Genomic DNA, 19,037 nt, shown 5'->3' on the forward strand with positions numbered 1-19,037 from the left:
AGCTGGTCAAGGAGCTAATTCTAACCCATTTTTTACACCTTCCCAGAGTTTATGCATCATATTGATTTTAATGAAGTTCATCATATTGTGTCATTTTAATCCACAAAGTATCAAGTAGACTACCTACTGAATAGCTGTCAAATACATGTAGCTTGGCGTTAAAAGTAGGCTACAAAAGTTCCCTCTAAAATTTAGTGGAGTAAAGTACAACATATAGTATCCTGAATAATTTATACTTATGTACAGTACTTGAGTGAATGCACTTTTCACATACTGTAGGTCATAGGACAAGCTATTGTAAAATGCTTGTGCAGTGATTACATCCATATGTGATAATCATCACAATACGGTTCACCTCAAGGACAAGAGAGATGTTGTGCAATGTGTTAAAGAGAAGAAGAAAAACCCTGACGTTGCCTCAGAACATGCTAACATGCAGAAGGCAAAGAACTGTTCTTGCTTCCGGCCTCAGCGCCAGGCTGCACAGACTGTCTGTCTGATTACAGAGACACACTCTCCTCCCCATTGTGCAGGGGACGCTGTGCCCCACCAGCATATTATCACACCGTATGAGAACTGAATCATCCGTGTGTGTGTGTGTGTGTGTGTGTGTGTGTGTGTGTGTGTGTGTGTGTGTGTGTGTGTGTGTGTGTGTGTGTGTGTGTGTGTTTGCGTGTAAATGCGTGTGAGATAGAGAAAGCAGAGTGTGTTCAAAAGAAACATCTCCCAGAGACTCCACAGCGGGACAAAGGTCCCTGTCTTTGCCCAGCACCAGCAGCTTTATCTATCTCCATCTCTTTCTTTCCCTCTGGGAGATGCTGACTCGGTGGAACAAAGTGAAAGGAGTCGGTTAAACGCCCTCCTGTACTTGAAACACAACCCTTTGAGTCAAACTTTTGAATTAGCTTGTTTCGTAGCTTGTTTTGATGCTTGCCGTTGTGCTGGCAGGGTTCTAATGGCACATTACGGGCTAACGTGCATTGGCGCACATTTGTCAATCTGACCGCTTGAGAGTCAACTTCTTCTTCCAGCCGTGGGACGGCTTGGCTGCGCTCGTCAGCAGCAGGTCTGGCTGTCAACACAGCTCAGGTCATGTAAAACACTCTGACCTTGTTTGCCTGAACTTGTTACGACAAAGGTGCAATTCTCACTACGTGTAATATTGATCATGAGACTTTTCTTGTAAATCGGCAGCTTCTCATTCTCCAGATAATGTTTTAAGTATTTTGGGTGGAGACCTTCTTTCGGTATGTCATTTGTCTTAATCCACCGTAGCTAGTACAGTATGTCCCCTCATTCTATCTGTGCTAATGTGACGAATCACAATGTGATTAAGGAAAAGAATGGCGTTAATGCACAGATTTGTCATCAGGAAGCCTAAAAGCCAAATGTTTCTCACTGTGCGCCGCGTGGTGCAGTAAGATGCACATGGGTAAGCCCGTGATGGAGGGTGCAAGAGCAACCCCCATATGCAGCTACATGATAATGCATCACACATACTTCTGGGAAGAGTTTATTGACAAGGGAGGAAGGCTGTGTGGGCGGGTCGTAAACATTGCACATTGGATATCAGATCTGGTGGGACAGAGCAGCCTGCGTGTGATTGTGTGCGTACCCGAGTTTGCGTGTGTGTCTGTGTGTTTCCATGTGCGAGCAACAGCGTGCAAGTTGTTGTGTGAGAGACTGAGTGTGTGGGACATGTGTGGGCGTGTGTGTGTGTGTGTGTGTGTGTATGTGTGGGTGAGCAGCATTCCTATCCATCAAAGTCACCAATGGGCCGCCCTCTGCCTCGGGAGAAAAATGAACCATGCCCGACACACTCAGCCTGCTGCTGTTGTTCTCCCGCCACCATTTCCTCCCTGATTCACCGGTGTGAGTGGCTGTGAGTGGGACAGACACACCTCATCGAGCCATCGCCACGCTACGTTCACAACACAACCACAGGAAGCTGACACATAGGCCTGCATACCTGGCATGCTGATACAAACAGCGTTAATTCATGCTATTTGTAAATCTGATCAAAAAAGGAGTGTCTCTCTTCATGAGAGATGCGAGAATTGGACACATAACTCACACACACAGGCACAAGTTTAGTCAATGCACCGCCTGTCTGATGTAAGGTACATCATCATTTCATGTCTTATTTTGGACTAACCCGCTCCTTTCCCGGCTTTTACTCCTGGTTTTGACTAAATAAGGCCCCGATCTTTATGTGTCTCTAATTTGATTAACATGTTATCTTTGAGATGGTATTGACTACAGCCTAAGTGCCTGTTACTGTTAGTGGATAAAGTTTCTGAATTATGAGGATGTTCCGACATTTGAATGGTCTGTGCGGGCAGACTGGTGAATGAGATTGAACTGTGATTGTAGAGTCCATTTCAAACTAAGAGACATTAAACTAGAATTTAGGGAACATGTTACTGGTAGTGAGCGACAAGGGGATAAAAGGTTAGGTGGAAAGAGATATGACAGGTGTGTGTGTGTGTGTGTGTGTGTGTGTGTGTGTGTGTGTGTGTGTGTTAGGGAGGACGTATTAGTCAATATACACCAAGCTAAGAAAGTTCAAAGTAAGAATTTCAACACTTTTCTTAAGAATTTTTTTTTTAGCAAAATTCTGCACATGTACAGTTGAATTTACATCTGGAGATATTCAATATTAAAGAAATAAAAAAGCATTAGGACATAAATAACTATGAATAAACACAGACAACATATATAACTATGAAATTGTGATCATAATCCAGTCATCCAATCAGCAAATCAACAGGGCAGAGTGATTGGTTGTTGCTTTTGGCCTGAATGACGCAGAACCTCTTATATCAGAGGTCTTCAACGTTTTTAAAGCCAAGGACCCCTTAACTGAAAGAGAGATGGAGCAGGGACCCCCTACTACATATATTGTATAAAATTAAGTTCCATATTAAACTGGGCCTACAATAATGTGTAAGGCGACCTAAAGCCTTTATACATACCTTCTTTGCATATAATACTATTATAGAATACTATCATAGAATAATCGCACGGACCGCTACAAGAAATCATTCCTACCACAGGCAATTCAACTTTTTAACACTTCATCACTGAGTGTTAGATAAGACTCCTAGACATCACAACTGCACTAAGTGCACCTTGCACAATGGGTTTATCTACAGCTTTATCAATACTAGTTAAACAGTTGTACATTTTTATTTCCAACTTGTATATATTTTAAATTATTTGTTCTTATATTCTATCCTATTATTATTTTATGTGTATTGTATCCTATCATTTCATGTATATTCTGTATGTGTGCTGTGTGTCTGATATATTGCTGCTGCAACACTGGAATTTCCCATTTTTTTGGGATCAATAAAAATCTATCTATCTATCTATCTATCTATCTACTAAGCTATTAAAATAGCCTTACAATTCTTGGCATGATTTTATAAATCATATTTTAATGTTAAACATACATGTGGAACAGTGAATCCTTAGGATTAACTGTATCTGTGGATGGCCTTAGTGACTACCTTACCTATAGGCCAGTAAGCAGTGGGGATTTATATTTGCTAATAATATGTTGGATTCATGCTAAGATTTTTTTCATTTTGTTTTTAAACTCTCAAGAATTTACAATAATTTGGAGGCCCCCCCCCTGCATTGACTCCCAGACCCCCTATTGAAGATCCCTGTCTTATACTACACTTCACATGAATGATGTGATCCTGCATGTATTGACACATGGCGTGATGACACATCATACATGTGCCGACACATTGCGTGTATGATGCGTAGTATAGGATTCTGCCAATGAAATCCACGTTGCGTCAGTTAGTGTGATAAATGTAATATATTCACACAAAGAAGACGTGAAGTCACAGACAAGATACGGCCTTGTGCAAGTCGGTATGTAAATGTGACAAGTGAAAAAAGAATATTATAACCTCGAACCTGGTGTTACCTCTAAAATGCTGAGAAAATAAATAAGTGAGCAGAATTGTAATGTTTGTGCATACATTTGGCTACAGATACAATTTAGCGTTGACCTCCATAGCTTGAAGAAACCTGGTCACGGTAGTGGCGAATGTAGAGTGGGATCACTGTTACATTTTGGGATGGACTTCAAAAGGACCCAAGATTCAGCGTAGGGTGAGAAAAAAAAGTCATCAGAGAGCAGAGGGGTGAGGAGTTGAGGGGGAGTGGGAAGGGCTTCCGTGTGGACAGGGCCTCTGATCCCACACCTGCAGACGGAGCCCTGTTTGAAGTTTTGCTCGCTCGCCCTCCCGGCTCACAGCACAGATGATTGATGACACATCTCGAGCTCTGCGGCTTTACACACCAAAGCAGACAACGTGCCAGAGAGAGTGTCAGAGCCCCGGCCTGAGAGAGAAAGAGAGAGAAAATGTGCAAAACGTGCAATGACAGGAGACAAGAAAAGAAAGTGTCACATCGGACTATGATTTAGTCACAGTCACAGCTTACAGTAACTTCTGAATGTCCAAGTCAGGAACATTTCAACCAGACACGCTATCCAGTATAGCGAGTCACAACATTCCCCTGACTGTTGTCCTAAAAAATTTTTTTATGGAAACTTTTCAGGAAGCGAATCTTCCACATGTAGTGGCTGTAGTGACTGATAAATGAATCACAACATCAGCTAGGGTACGTTCTGTGAAGTTTATACATTTTCAGCTGCTGCCGAGTGAGTGATGACAAAACGCAACAACCTCTGTAGATTAAACCGCACCCAGAGGCACACTGGATACTGTCCAAACATTTCACTCATCAAGTTCGCTGTATTCATTCTCTACAGTTGACACATTCATCATATGGCTGAGTTTGTGTGTGTGTGTGTGTGTGTGTGCATAGTGACAATTAGTCATTAGTTAGTCACTCCATCCCTAGTCAACACATTCCAAAGTTGCAAGTACAGTTGATGAGATGTACTGTACTTTGTGTACCAAGTAAGTGTGTAATCAGAATACCATTTCTCATATTTGGCTTGTGAATGTTTTGATATTAGTAGTGTGTTGATCAGTGACTTTATCACCGGTCATAGACAGTGACTAAGTTATGTAATATTTGTCTTTTTACTCATGTCCATTAAATATGAAGCTATTGCCAGGAGACGGCTAGCTTAGCTTAGCATAAAGAGTGGAAGTAAAGGGAAACAGCTAGCCTGGCTCTGTCCATAGTTCAAAAATACACCTACCATCACCTCTAAAGCTCACTAATGAATACATTATAGCTTGTTTAAAAAATATACAAAAAAAGTGTAAAAACAACAACTTGTGATTGTATGGACTATTTCTTGGCCAGGTGCAGTTGTGTTAAGAAGCCTAAAGCCGCCTACACATGATCCGCAGTAAAATCGCTTTGCGCTGGCTGTGCCATTGTTCCTATTGGAAGAGTGGCAAGTGCTACCCTCGCCGTGGCGAACCGCTCAAAATTGCCGAGGGCTGCATTCAAAGTTCTAATTATTTCAACTTTGACCTTATTGCCGCTGACCATTCAAGGTGTAACCAAAGGCAGAAGCAATGATGACGTATACCTGCGCTGCGCTTTGCCTCTGTGCCTGCAATATGCTCTGCTCCCAACTCGCGGTTTTACCTCTGATCATGTGTAGGCGGCTTGATGTGCTGGCAGTTGTTTTTTTACGTTTTGGACAGAGCCAGGTTAGCTGTTTCTCCCTGTTTCCAGTCTGTACGCTATGCTAATCAAACTGCTGTAGCTGTTACTTCATATTTAACGGCATGAGAATGATATTAATCCTCTCATCTAACCCTTGGCAAGAAAACAAATAAGTGTATTCCCCAGAATGTCAAACTGTTATTTTAATGCAATATTTATAATCACAACCCTTGGCTTGTAGTAGCATAGCAATGTGAATCAGCACTGTGAACTGAGCCTCCACATGGATCCTGTGAGAATGCGATGTACTGTTATGGCTTAGCCTATCACGTTTGTAACAGGATACTTCACACTCCACTCCATATTCAGTCCATGTGCGGCGAACCATTTGTCTTGTTCACAGTCTCCCGTGTGTCGTGACGCTGCACGACTCATAGTGGTGGTGCACTGTACTCCCAAACCCCAGATCCAGGCCTGTCAAGCACTTACTGCACAGCCTAATCCAAATGGTGTAAATTCAACACCCCCACAAAGTGGACCTGATAATTGCTGCCTTTTACTGAGCCGGTCTGCTCACACTAAAATGCCCACAATAGGACTCAGCCTGGAACTTGGCTGAATGTGCTAAATAAGCTAATGAAATCCACCCACAGGACACAAGCCGGGCACGATAAGAACCTTTATAGCTGTGAAACTCAGCCAAGCTGGGAGAGTGTAAGCTCTATCTGTTTGTTTATTTGTCTGTTTGACAGCCCACGGCGTAGCGCCAGAGGGACTGGTGGTCCGACAAAGGTTAGGTGTCAGCGTGGAGTGTATAAAATAGAACAGAATGAGGGAGAGAGAGAGAGAGAGAGGCTGGAGAAAATAGGAGTGAGAGAGTGGAGGAGAGAGAGACTCAGGGCAGGAAGTGTGGGTGGCTGGGTAGGTGGATTTGGCAATGCAGAATGTACTTCTTGCGTATTACTTCTGGTAAAACAACGATATGGCTTTTTGCAATGGCTCTACCCATTCAACGAGTAGTATCAGTTGTAAAAAAAAAAAAAAGGTCAGCGTGTGTAGAAGGGAAACCAAATCATTTTAGCAATGTGTGATGTGCACCAGTATTCCCAGCACTTTTACACTGAAAGAAAACAGATAGGAGATCATAGCAGTTAGTGTGTGTATATATGTGTGTGTGTGTGTGTGTGTGTGTGTGTGTGTGTGTGTGTGTGTGTGTGTGTGTGTGTGTGTGTGTACAGTACACAGTGATGAATACCAGATGCAGGCATTTCCTTTGTTGGTGCAAGCAAGTTCAGAACTTGCCAAGTCGCCCTGCTCTCTTCCCACACGGTTGAATAGATCCACACACACCCACTCCAGAATCCCTGCCCACTAATCCTCCTCCATCCAAGGTTTAGGGGTAGCCGAAGCTGCAGGCCAATTCAATCTTGGCTGGTGCTCCTCTGTTTTAAATCTCTCCTGTTGTCCTCCTGCCCTCCAGCCTTGGTCTTTGCACACACACTCTTGCTTAATTAGTTTTTTTCTATCTCTCAATCTGCCCCCTCCCCCCCCACACACACACACACACACTTCTTTTCTTAAGAGACCCTTCTCCACTCTGTTGATTCGTTCTCTTTCTATTTTTGCTTTCTTTAACTTTCTCCTTCCTCCTGCAGCAGTGTATGTGCTCCCTACTGCAGGTCTTTGCGCTGAAGTTGATATGCAGTAATCTAATCACTGATAGCGGAGGTCATTACGGGTCACATGTACGTGCAGAGAGTTGATCTTATCTGTGACGTCGGTCCAGAGGAGTGCGCAGCGGCCTTCCCCCCATCACATTCTCAAAATAGCCCTCCGTCCCCACTGATGACGTCCTCCATTTCTGGCTCCCTCTGGCTCAGCCGCTCCCTTCCCTCTTTTGCTATCTCACTCTTTCTCCCCCCCCCCCTTTTTCCTCTTTGCCATCTCACTGTTTGTTTTTCATAACAGCAGTAATTCCATAAAAGAGAGAGTCCATTGTATTTAATGCTGACTGCTCTCTAGCAGTAGGCTATCTCTAACCGTAGGCCTGAAATTTAAAACATGTTCCATAACAGGTAAAGGACACCATTATTCAGGGTTTTTCTTCTGAATAATGATAACAAAAACATGCAAATGTATGCGGCCTTCCCTGGCCTGCCATTTGCCCAGCACAAAATATTACCATTGAAATGCCACCGCCATTTTGGAGAAGAGGTGCATTTGAATACCAAAAACAGAATAACACCAAATACATGTAGTAAAAATATTTACTGTGTATGGGCTGACTCACTAATATTGTGAAGCAAAGTGAGTCACACACAGATCCTGTATCCTGTATCTATATGACTAACGATCTGAGGCGAAGCTTCAGTTTTAACCCTGTCCACAAGCAAAGCACCGTTTGCTCCACGAATCACAAGCTCTTCATTTTCATAAATGCATAAAACCAGTAAGTGATTGTAAAAGCTGTGACAACCCATGGCTGTTTCATTCAGACATCTACATTTCATGTTTCAGCATTATAAACAATGCCTTTTAACCACATGACTCTCATGATTAGATATTTTTGATGCTAATGCAAGCCAGTACAAAACACATGGTAAACAAGCAGTGAAATCTTTGGTATTCTAACACACATATTGCGAACACACATACCATGTATTTTAACTTTGCTGCTTCCTATACTGTTCTTAAATTTGCAGCATGGCTTATAAATGATATATGATGTTGGCCAGTAAGCCCACCACTTTGGCTCAGATGACAATATCTCCATAACTACTGAATGGATTGCCATGACATGCTGTACAGACATGCATAGTCCCCCAGAGGATAAATCCATCCATACCCTTCCTGTCTATCATTATCAAGCTGGTCTCAACGTTCCTCAACATGCCTGAAGCTCTGAAGTATAACCCAGATGATAACTAACTTCAATGTGTTGCTCACTCCACCAGGCTTTGGCCTTAGTCATATCTATTCTTTCTGTTTAATGTTACTTGATACAGCTAGTCGGCCAACTATGAGGTCACGCATAATTAGTCAGTCGTGTCTATTTACACTGTACCAGCTGACGTGTCAGGTGTTGACTGCTTGATACAGATGTGTTTATCGAGAACTCACTAGCGTTTGTCGCACAAAAGCAAGAATGTGGATGAAAATGTTACATAATCAGACACGTTTCTTGGTGGGTCGGCTGTGATGTGCCAAGTTCCGCGGCAGTTTAAAGCTATAGTGCATAGTTTCTGTCTCCTCCATGAGGAATTCTAAGTAATGACAACAAAACTGTCCACATCCACATGATGCAAGCCTTCTGTGATCGCGAACCACCCCCACCAGTTGCTAGTAGCCAAGGAGGACACGGAGGATTAAAAAAACATGACAGACTCAGACCCAGAAGAGGTAATCATCTTCACTCGATTTTTGAAAGTTGTCGCCGGACGCCACAATCTTCTGAACATAGCCATACTGAGAAATACAGAGAGAGTTGTGTGGAGCCGATAGTTTTAATTAGCTTTGTAGCAACTCATTTGGCAATGGCTTGCAATGGCAATGTAACGGATGTTCATTAATATCAAAATGTTACGCACTAAAGCTTTAAATGGTATTTTGAGACTAGAAATAGAGGTGGAGGCAGTAATTCAATGTGCCATCATAAAATAAAATGTTTTGTCAGGCAATGTCGTCAGCAGATCAGGTTAATTTATTCTTTGACCTTTGTTGATGGGAAATGTCTGTCATGTATTACAGCTCATGTACAGTATTGCAGATTTTTCCACTTAAGCCGTTCAGTGTGCTAATCAACGTGGTAATAATTATAAATCCCGTCTGTCTCAATCCAGATGATAAAGGTAATCAGTATTATCATGGGCTCTTTGAAAAGGACCTTTATGATCCTTTGTTTGATTAAATCATGACTAAGATCATTCACATTACCCAACAGTCTGACTCTTTGCCACTAACAATACGAACACATTGAGTGCTTCCTTCCAACTCCCTTACACTTTTATTGTTAACGTTCACCATGATGTCATAAAAACCGATGTGATTCTTGACCCTTGAATTGGTAGCAGACAGCATACTAATAACTGACTAGATGGTTAATGTATATCAACATACTGAATGACACATTCAGTTATGTTTGTTGTTTAAATTCCTGGGCATTTGGTTGCAGTAAAATGTGTATTTTTATGACAATTCTGCCTGGATTTGCTCAGTTAGCAGTGTTTTTTTCTTTATTAAAATAATGCAGTTTCGTGGTGTTTGTGAGTTCATGTAGCATAGTTTTGTTAAAGCTTTAAAATGCATAGTAAACTATGTGTACCACTAATTTGAAATTCAAATATTTTGACATTTTCTTGCCGAGTTAGATGAGAAGATTGTTTGTGTGTCGAGTAAATATAAATGAGTTAGCTTAGTTTAGCATAAAGACTGGACACAGAGGGAAACAGCTAACCGGATGGTTATTTAACCTAATAGCACAAGTGTAAATAAAACAACACACTGTGGTTTTATGGGAATTTGTGTTTCTTTGTGTGGAACCACATCTTGACATGTCCCACTTCAGTGTTCGTACGGATTACATGTGTAACAGTGGATGGACTTACATTTCTTTTCTTTGGACAGAGCCTAGCCGTTTCACTGTTTCCAATCTTTTATGCTAAACTATGCTACTGGCGCTACCTAGGTATTTACTGTACAAACATTAGAGTGGAATCAATCTTCTCATCTACCTCTCAGCAAGAAAGCAAAATAGCATATTTCCCGAAATTTGTGGTATCAAATGGAATCTTCTCATTCATTGCAATTTTCCTCATGCAAGTGTAATTTTAGAGAATTTGCTGGATCTTTGAAAGCTGCGTTCTGATTAAACATACATACATACAGTACATAGAGTTGTACATGTACAACTGTACATAGTGTTAGTTCTACACTGGAATCCATCTATCTGACCTTTTCAGAGCCATTCAAAAAGTACTTTGGCTTTCTATTTGGAGTCATGGAACAACCCCACCTCCCAAGCCTCCACGTGTGGAAACAGTCAGGAGCTGCATTCAGAGGATGTCTGACCTGGGCTGAACTCACACAAAATACATACACATGCAGTAAGAGCTATTTGCTACATAGACTGCATTTTACAACGCAGCAGTCAAAAGCAGGGTTGCGTGGGTTGAACTTCTGCAGTGTAAAGGACCCAGTGTGTAATGCTATAATGTGGACATTTGATTTGTGGTCAATGTCACAGATGCTGTGAGACTGGAAAATCCAAAGTGGAAGAGATAGAGGGATCAAGGGGGAGACGGGGTGAGGAAGATGGAGCAGAAAGAGGAATCCAGAAGGGGGTCAGTGGGAATCTACGTGGGCATTTCCTCATTTGATAGAGAAGACAGCAACAGCATGCAGCGCATTATCTGTCAAAAATGGCATATGTGTCCTGTTGCTCTTAGGGAAATTATAGTGCTTTTATAAGATAAAATAAGTCCTTGGTTGATAAATTGGATGATTATGACATATGACACTGTTACGATCTCATCATTAAAGTTCGTAAGAGGAGCCGTGCAAAGTTATCACCTATATATTTTTTGTACTCCAAATTGACTCGATGACCATTGTAAGCTCTTTTGTTGAACCCTACCCCACCCATGGGTGCTGGCATCCAGGCCCTGTCTGTCAGAGCTGGGCCGTGCGTGCTAAGGGAGTTATTTCTGTCTGCTTTGGGTGTCCTTGTTGGAAACTAGCTTGTTGGCATATTTTCCTATAGTGCCTCAGCAAAGAGGCTTGTGACTATGAAGCCACGATTAGGTGTCAGTCACTCTGGGGACAGAAGCGAGCGTCACCCAGCACAGAAGGATTAGCTAGACTGGTGAAGGTTAAAGGGGAGCACATTAACACCAGTCATCTTGCAAAGTGTGGCACATGTAATTTCATTTCTGTGTTTTTGTTTCCTGTTGTTTCCATCGGAAAGTTTACGGTGTCAAACCTTGACATGATCTGTTTGCGATGTCCTGACATGAATAAAAATACATATGAGACAGTATATAGCGTGACAACATGGTTTTCGAAGGTGTTATATTTTGCTTTCCAAATGTCTTCTTTTGAGTGACAGTAAGTATAATGTATACAATGATAACAAAGCACTTTGGTTTACTGTGATGGATTACCAAGAATGAATATTTCTGAGGAAGTTGTTTTATATACTGTATGGAAATGAGTGATGGTGAATTTCTCATTGAACAATCCATGATGTAAATATTCAACTACGCTCACTGTGTGCCACCAGACAAATTTGTATAGGCACAAAGACAAATAGAACAAACTTATAAAAACCAAGGTATACCCATTCCGTGTGTCCTTTATAGTCTAATTTGTGTATGACTCAACAGAGTTTTTTCTTTACATAATGCCACTAGCCAGTTACCATCAGACAGTTTTATCACTTTTGCTGTAGTGACATCCTAATGGATGCAATTATGTTTACATTACATCTGCTTTCTGGAAATGTGACATCATCACTGGGATTTCAAGAAATTCTGTCAGTTGGGAAGTTTCAAAAACAGCACAGGTAGCAGAACAGATATAATGACACAAATGTTGCAACACAGCTCAGAGAATGAAAAGGCAACTCGGAGGTGCTCCTCCTTTACACCGTCTCAATTCCTCTTTTGACATGTTTACCATGTCGTTTGACATGGTAAAGCATGTATACACACACACACACACACACACACACACACACACACACATAGTCACTCCCAACTGCCTACCTCATGCCCCCTCTGGCATCACTCATGCTATGTGAGCTGTAAGAAAACAAAAGGTCTTCATCCACACACACAGTATGACAGGGCCCTCACCTGTGCTAACCATGCAATTAAAAGGTCAACAAATAACTGACTGCACTTTCATGATAGGAGTGTGTGTGTTCATGTGGGAATGTGTCCGTACATGCCCAGGCAGATCCAGGAGATGTTTTGGAAACAGGGCAGAGCAGCTTAACCCAGCTAAAGGCAGTCTACAGGAAAATGTGTGTGAAAGAGTCCCAGCTGGCAGAAAAGTAAACCCTGGGCCTGATGAACATAGAGTGATCTGAACAGAGGAGAGAGGAAAGAGTTAGCGATCTCTAGGACAGGAAAATTGCGATCATCCAAGAAATGACTAACCCCGCAAAAGGAGCCAGAGATGGGGACTCTAGCTCAGAGACTTGTGAGCATCTCTGAGCAATCAGACGTCATCTGCAATGAGGGATCAGCATTGGGTCCCATGTTTGGGAAGAGTCAAGTGTCTGCGCCAGGATTAGCGGCCCTTGCAAGGGCTGTATCACGACTCTGAACTTATGAATTGTAACACAGGTGGCAAGTGTACCACCTGTCTGTCATGGTGGTGATCAATCATCATTAGGTTGACCTTTTATGTACAGCAGTGTTTCACAACCTTTTTTCTCAGATGTACCCTTGCAGCCCTGTCAACTTCTACCCTTTTATAGAGTGCTATAGGAATGACTAAATCCTGCAAAATGAGTTAGCATTTTTTAACCTCCTTTTCCCTTGTCTCAAAGTCAATGGGTTTTTTGTTAGATCCCTTACATATCTGTGGCCCACAGTTTCAACTGTTTCAGTTGCAAGTTGCAGTCACAAGACATAACAAGCCAGCTAATTACTTAGTAGTCCAACAGCAAGATCAATCCTTTTACGTCCTTCGCCTCTGTCATGATGGCCGTAGCAGCTGCCTAACCCAGTTCCGTTGCCAGCTTGGCTGGCTCTGGTTCTGGCACAACACCGACCCTCCCAAACAGTAATCCCATACGCCCCGGGTTTGAAAACCTTCTCCTCCCAGCAGTCCAAAGCTCCTGTGATAGCAGTCTAAGCACCAACACTTCCCAGGTGCTGACAGCACGGCTAACTGAGCTAACTAGCTAACGGCAGCTACAGTTAGCGGTCAGCCTTACTTTAGCAAAAATAAAGCTTTCTGTCCATAAGCTGTAACTCACAGAGTGAGAATGACAGAGGCATCATTCTCCCTATTACAAGTCAGTGTAGCATCAAAATGATTTTGAAGCTGTAATTTTAAGGTAAATAATTATGCAATGTTGCTTTAAAGCATGCGGCTTAGCATCATGTGCTATTTTCCGATATGTTTTTTGAGAGTACTTCTTCTGAGAAACGCAGGAGAAATGTAAAGCCAGACTGAAGTGAGCCTCTTCATCTGCCTCATGACTAAACATAGATCTATGCGCACTGTCAGCAGGGGCATGAAAGGCCAAGCTGCTCTCATCACATTTCCTTGAAAAGCACCAGTATGCATGTGTGTGGTTTGACCATGACACTCCTTTTAATATCTCCAGTTTCTGTTGGCACCATCTTTGTCTCAAAAACATTGCTTGCACCCTCACACAAACCACCACCCTGCTATTGCAATCCTCCGAACCCTCTAGCATGTGACACCTCGAGTTGGAATGCCAAACAGTCCCAATGCCCATTGTCAGCAGCTTCGGGGAAAGAGATATTTTACACATCTGTCCCGGCCAAAGTCAGCCTCATGTCATATTTTCTCATTTACACACACACACACACACACACACACACACACACACACACACACACACACACACACACACACACACACACCAACCTTCATTCTTTATTCAATCTTTCTTTAAGTGAAGATTTAATTCTGCTAGCAGTGCTTTTTGTTAACAGCTATCGCTTCCTTTAGTTTTCATTGATCAAATCTGCTAATTAGAGATTGAATTGACAATAAAAAGGAGGAGTGGATGTTCTTCTTTGGTAATGTGTAATCAAGTAAAGACCATCAAAGCATTGCAAAACTAGAAACAGACCAGGGATATAGAATAACTCAATGCATGATTTAAGCAAATCTGCAGTTTTTTTTGTTTTTTTTTTACTGCTTATGTAAATCTAGGACATGGAAGAAGAATGTGTCTTCAGTATCTGTCAATAACACAAACAAGAACAGCTTCATGTTTTATGGCTGCACACATGTATATTTATATTGAGTTGTTTTTTGGTTTGTTATTTTGGTGTAGAAACAATTTAGGTGGTAGATATGCAGTAATCGCACCATCCATATGTATACACATGGTAATTAAGCCTTTGAGTATAGTGGTAGTTTTTTTATACCAGCATGTTTTTAAATGAACTGCTCATTTCTGTGTGAATATGCATAGGCACACACACGAGGACGGAAAAGCACTCTTCTCCTCTCCCACAAAAACACTCGGTGCAATGATTACCTGCCTTGCCACTCAGGGGCCATTTGCTGTTACCACAAAGCAGATTATCTCACCTCTACAGCAGGCTGTGTTTGCGGCTTTGCGATTTTCTCCCAAATGCCCACACTGCTATTTGTAGAAATGTTACCTTGCTGGCACAAGCTGAAATATGTTTGTGTTTGTGTGGATGTTTGCGTCTGGGCGAGTATTTGCGGCGGTGCCTGGCTCTGTGTGTATGTGTGTGTGTGTGTTGTGGCGGGTGGGTGGGTGTTTGTGTGGAATGGAAGGCTATAAGGATGGAGCGATGGATGACACAAACAGGGCAGAGTGGTGGGAGGCTGGTGTCAGGGCCCTACTCCTACTACCAGGCTGGATGCAGTATCTGACAGCTGACTGAGAGTCTGCAGGCCCCCTCTTTACACAAACCCACCGAAAGGTCAGCACTTCAATCAGCTCCGTTCTCTGGATGCCTCTCTTTTTCCCTTACCGCTGCAGAGCCTCAATTCGGCCCCCTTGATGCACACTTAGCCGTGCTTGACCATAGCGCGCAGGTGGAAATGTAGTTTTTACACACAGAAAAGCAGCCCCAAAATTATGTTTGTACTATGTGACATCCACAGTACATTAAAGTTGCAAGGCAGATGATGATGCGCGCTGGATAATATATGTAATTTTGCTGCACTTTCGTGTGTGGAAAATTGCAATCCCCCAAAGTCATAGCTGGCTCATTGCTCTACGCATTTAAATTTTTCCAGATCTTTAATTTCCTCTTCCGTCTTAGGTCTCTAATTTGCCTTCACACTTCATCAGTCACTACAGTATCACCTGCCACAGGGAAATATTATTTAAAATGACAAGACTAGGCAGGCGTCAATACAGCAGCACAGACAATTAAAAAAGCAGGTCAAACAACATGTTCAAACCACTGCAAGAGTTGTTTTTCCTGCTGTCTGATCGAATCATAACATGGCATTACTTCCTGTAAATGAGTAATGCAATGTGTGATCTGATACCTTTTGTTTCAATCGAAAGTATCTTGATGTTTTTTGACAAGTCAGGCGCCCGTTAAAAAATGTGAGCGTCAACTGTCACGTCCCCGTTTCATGCATAACTCCCTTATTATTCACCTATTACACTGTTAATCATGCCTGATAAATGAACAGGTCTCTCAATGCTGTCAGCTGCATGAATTATCATTAACATGAGGAGTGAAATGTCAACGGGGGTCCACGTGAAGTGTCCCAGGATTTCATGAGGCTAACAAGCGCGTTGATATAAAAGAGATGAAGAGGATTTTGGTTTGAGTATCTACTGAGAGACTCTCACAGGGTGTTTCAAGTCTGATGAGGTTAAAGTCACTCCATATCCCGATCCATACAGCCGGTGACTAAGCCTGTATCGAGACGCTCTGAAGGGAGGACGTGCATACAGGAAAATATCACGCTGTCTCACAGCCAGTGTGTGTCATGTTGGAGCCTCTGCCAATACATAAAGAAAATGTTGGGTCTGGATTCTTTCCATTGGCTTTATGATTCATTTTATTGCCCACCGCTCAACTGTGAGCTCTTACCGTTAGAGCGACAGATGCCTGGACACAAGCCTAACTATCCCCTGCTGACTTTATGAAGGAACAAGCTCAAATCTATTACCAATACTCAATTTTTTTTTTACTTAATCTTGTATTTGTTATGCAAATTGCCATTTTCATTCAACAATGAATCTTTTTTTTTTCTTTTTTTTTTAAATAAATATTTAGTTAGAAAATAGTGACAAAAAGCCTAGCAGATTTCCCAGAGCTCAATGTGCACCTCCAGATAGCTTATTTGACCAGTGCTGAAACGATAAGCCCATTAATCAATTAGTCAAATGTCGTGGATGAAGTCATTTATCAAGAAACTTAAGTGTCTACAGATACAACTATACAAGGCTGTACTTTGGCACAGCGGTGCTAACATGCTCACAATGGCAATGTTATCGTGCTGACGTACAGCAGGTATGGTTTACCACGATAGCCATCTGCAGCATGGGTGCCTGCTATGGTTGGCCGGTAATACGGTATACCGCGGGGTCTTAAAAATAGGAATGGTATCAGTTTCAAAACCGTCATTAAAAAAAATGCAATGCACTTATATAGGAGACAAGGATTAAATATTAAATATCATTTATGTAATTATGTGTGGTTGTCATCACGTGACAGTGTGGAGGAGAAAGTAGTTTTTTTGTAAGTTGTTATGTTATTGTTGTTTCAGTATTAGTGTTTGGTATTCAGTTTCTGAACGGTGCACAAGCCAACAGTTTGGTGACGCCGTCTGAGCCTTACGTCATCATTTTTAATTAATCGCGGTAATACCGTATATCGCGGTATCAAAATTTTGATACCGCCCAACCCTAGTACCTGCAAACATTTGCTAATGAGCACTACAAATAAAGTACAGCTAAGGCTGTTGGGAACGTCATTATTTTTTGCATGCAATTGCTCATAAAACACAATCTTTAAAATAGTTGAGAGATGAATTGACATCAATCGTGTTGCAACACTAGTTTTGTGTGACCAACAATCAAAAACCCACAGATATTAGTTTACAGAGTCAGAGATGAAACAGTGAAAAGCAGCTTGATGAATGGCATGAATAGTGAATCAAATATTGTAATTGTTGAGGATTCTCTTTGATGTTGATCGATGAACCGTTTCCAACCGAAACCACTACATGTTTTAAACATAAAATGACACCAAATACATTTATTGTTGTGGCCTCTTTTAAACAGAAGAATACACTGCCCCACTATCATTTCAGAACTGCATCATCTTAAATGATGATGATTCACATGGGCTTGTCTTTATTGCTGCTACGGTCAACTCCGTAAATATAGCCCAATGAAGCTCTCACAAAGCTGGGAGCCGCTTTTTGTTAGAGTACCACTCAAAGATGACACCATGGATTGTCATAGCGTGCATCATGTTATTCACTCCCAGGTGCAATCTTTTAATTACAGTACATGGCCATCCATGGGAGATAGACAGGTGACTTATTATCGCAGGCCTCATCTGCCCTGATACACCCACGAGTGGCTCTTGAGTAAGGGCTCTCACTGGATACTCACCGTCCTTTATCAATGTACAGCACTCCATCGCTTCTATATCACTGTACAGCACTTCAGCACTCGGGTCAGACAGTTCGTTGGAGACATTTACTTCATTAGGCAACTTGATAGTTCCTGGTGGAAACAGCTGGGAGGAAATGCAAAATCCTGATGAATTTAGTGATTCATCTCTGACTCATTCCTTGTCACTAAAAATGCCTGCTATGACAGTTTAAGTCTGCCAAAAACTAAATGTGGATGTGCCACAGACCTAACAGACTTGTTCCTTATTCACAGTATCTTCTTTTCCAGAAAGGTTGGAGCATCCTGACCTTGCATTCTTTTGTTTTAGCTACATGACTGGCACACAGGCTGCGAGAACAGAGCGCAAGCGTGGAAAGCAGGTTTTTTTTTTTGCCTTGCGTTAAAAGTGCGGGTGCAGAAAAAGAGAATGGGATAGAGCTAGGTTTCAACATCCCCTATCATAAATCTGGATTAAAGAAGTGGTGGTTTTGACAGGACCATTTCATCTCGTCTGTCTGAAGTGTTACTCACAAGTCTTCAGGCCCCTCGAGGGCTGTGCTTGTGTGTGTGTGCTGCTGGGACAAGAAGGGTTTGATGAAAGAGACAGATTGAAAAGGAGAACAGAGAGCAGGATATGTGAGAGGTGTTGAGTAGTTGTTTTTTTTTTATTAATGGATGCTGACCTAAGAGGTCACAGTCTGCAAGTCTACACAGCACGTGCCTTAATCAGTGGAAAGAGATTTCAACACAGTTATAAAACACGCTGTTATTAGTCTTCAGTGATTACATTTGCTTTCTGTACTGGGAATTGTACTCTATGAATTGTCCTATTTTGAAGTGAGAAGTCACATCTTAATGCAGACAATACTGCTTTAAAAAACAAGTAGCAGTCATGACAGCATTTCCGTGTAAACCCCGATACCTCCGCTGTACTCACATTTGTTTAAAAGGCCCTTGAGAGTTTTGACATTCAAAATAAACCGGTTGCGGTTTCTGCTCTGAAAGCCTCGAGTCGGCACGTGAATGAGGTAAGCGCCTCCTGGAGTGCGTCTCAGCTAAAAACCTGTGGTTATGAAACAAGAGAACGGCCCCG

This window comes from Sander lucioperca, chromosome 11, assembly GCF_008315115.2.
Source record: "Sander lucioperca isolate FBNREF2018 chromosome 11, SLUC_FBN_1.2, whole genome shotgun sequence".
NCBI classification, from domain to species: domain Eukaryota; kingdom Metazoa; phylum Chordata; class Actinopteri; order Perciformes; family Percidae; genus Sander; species Sander lucioperca.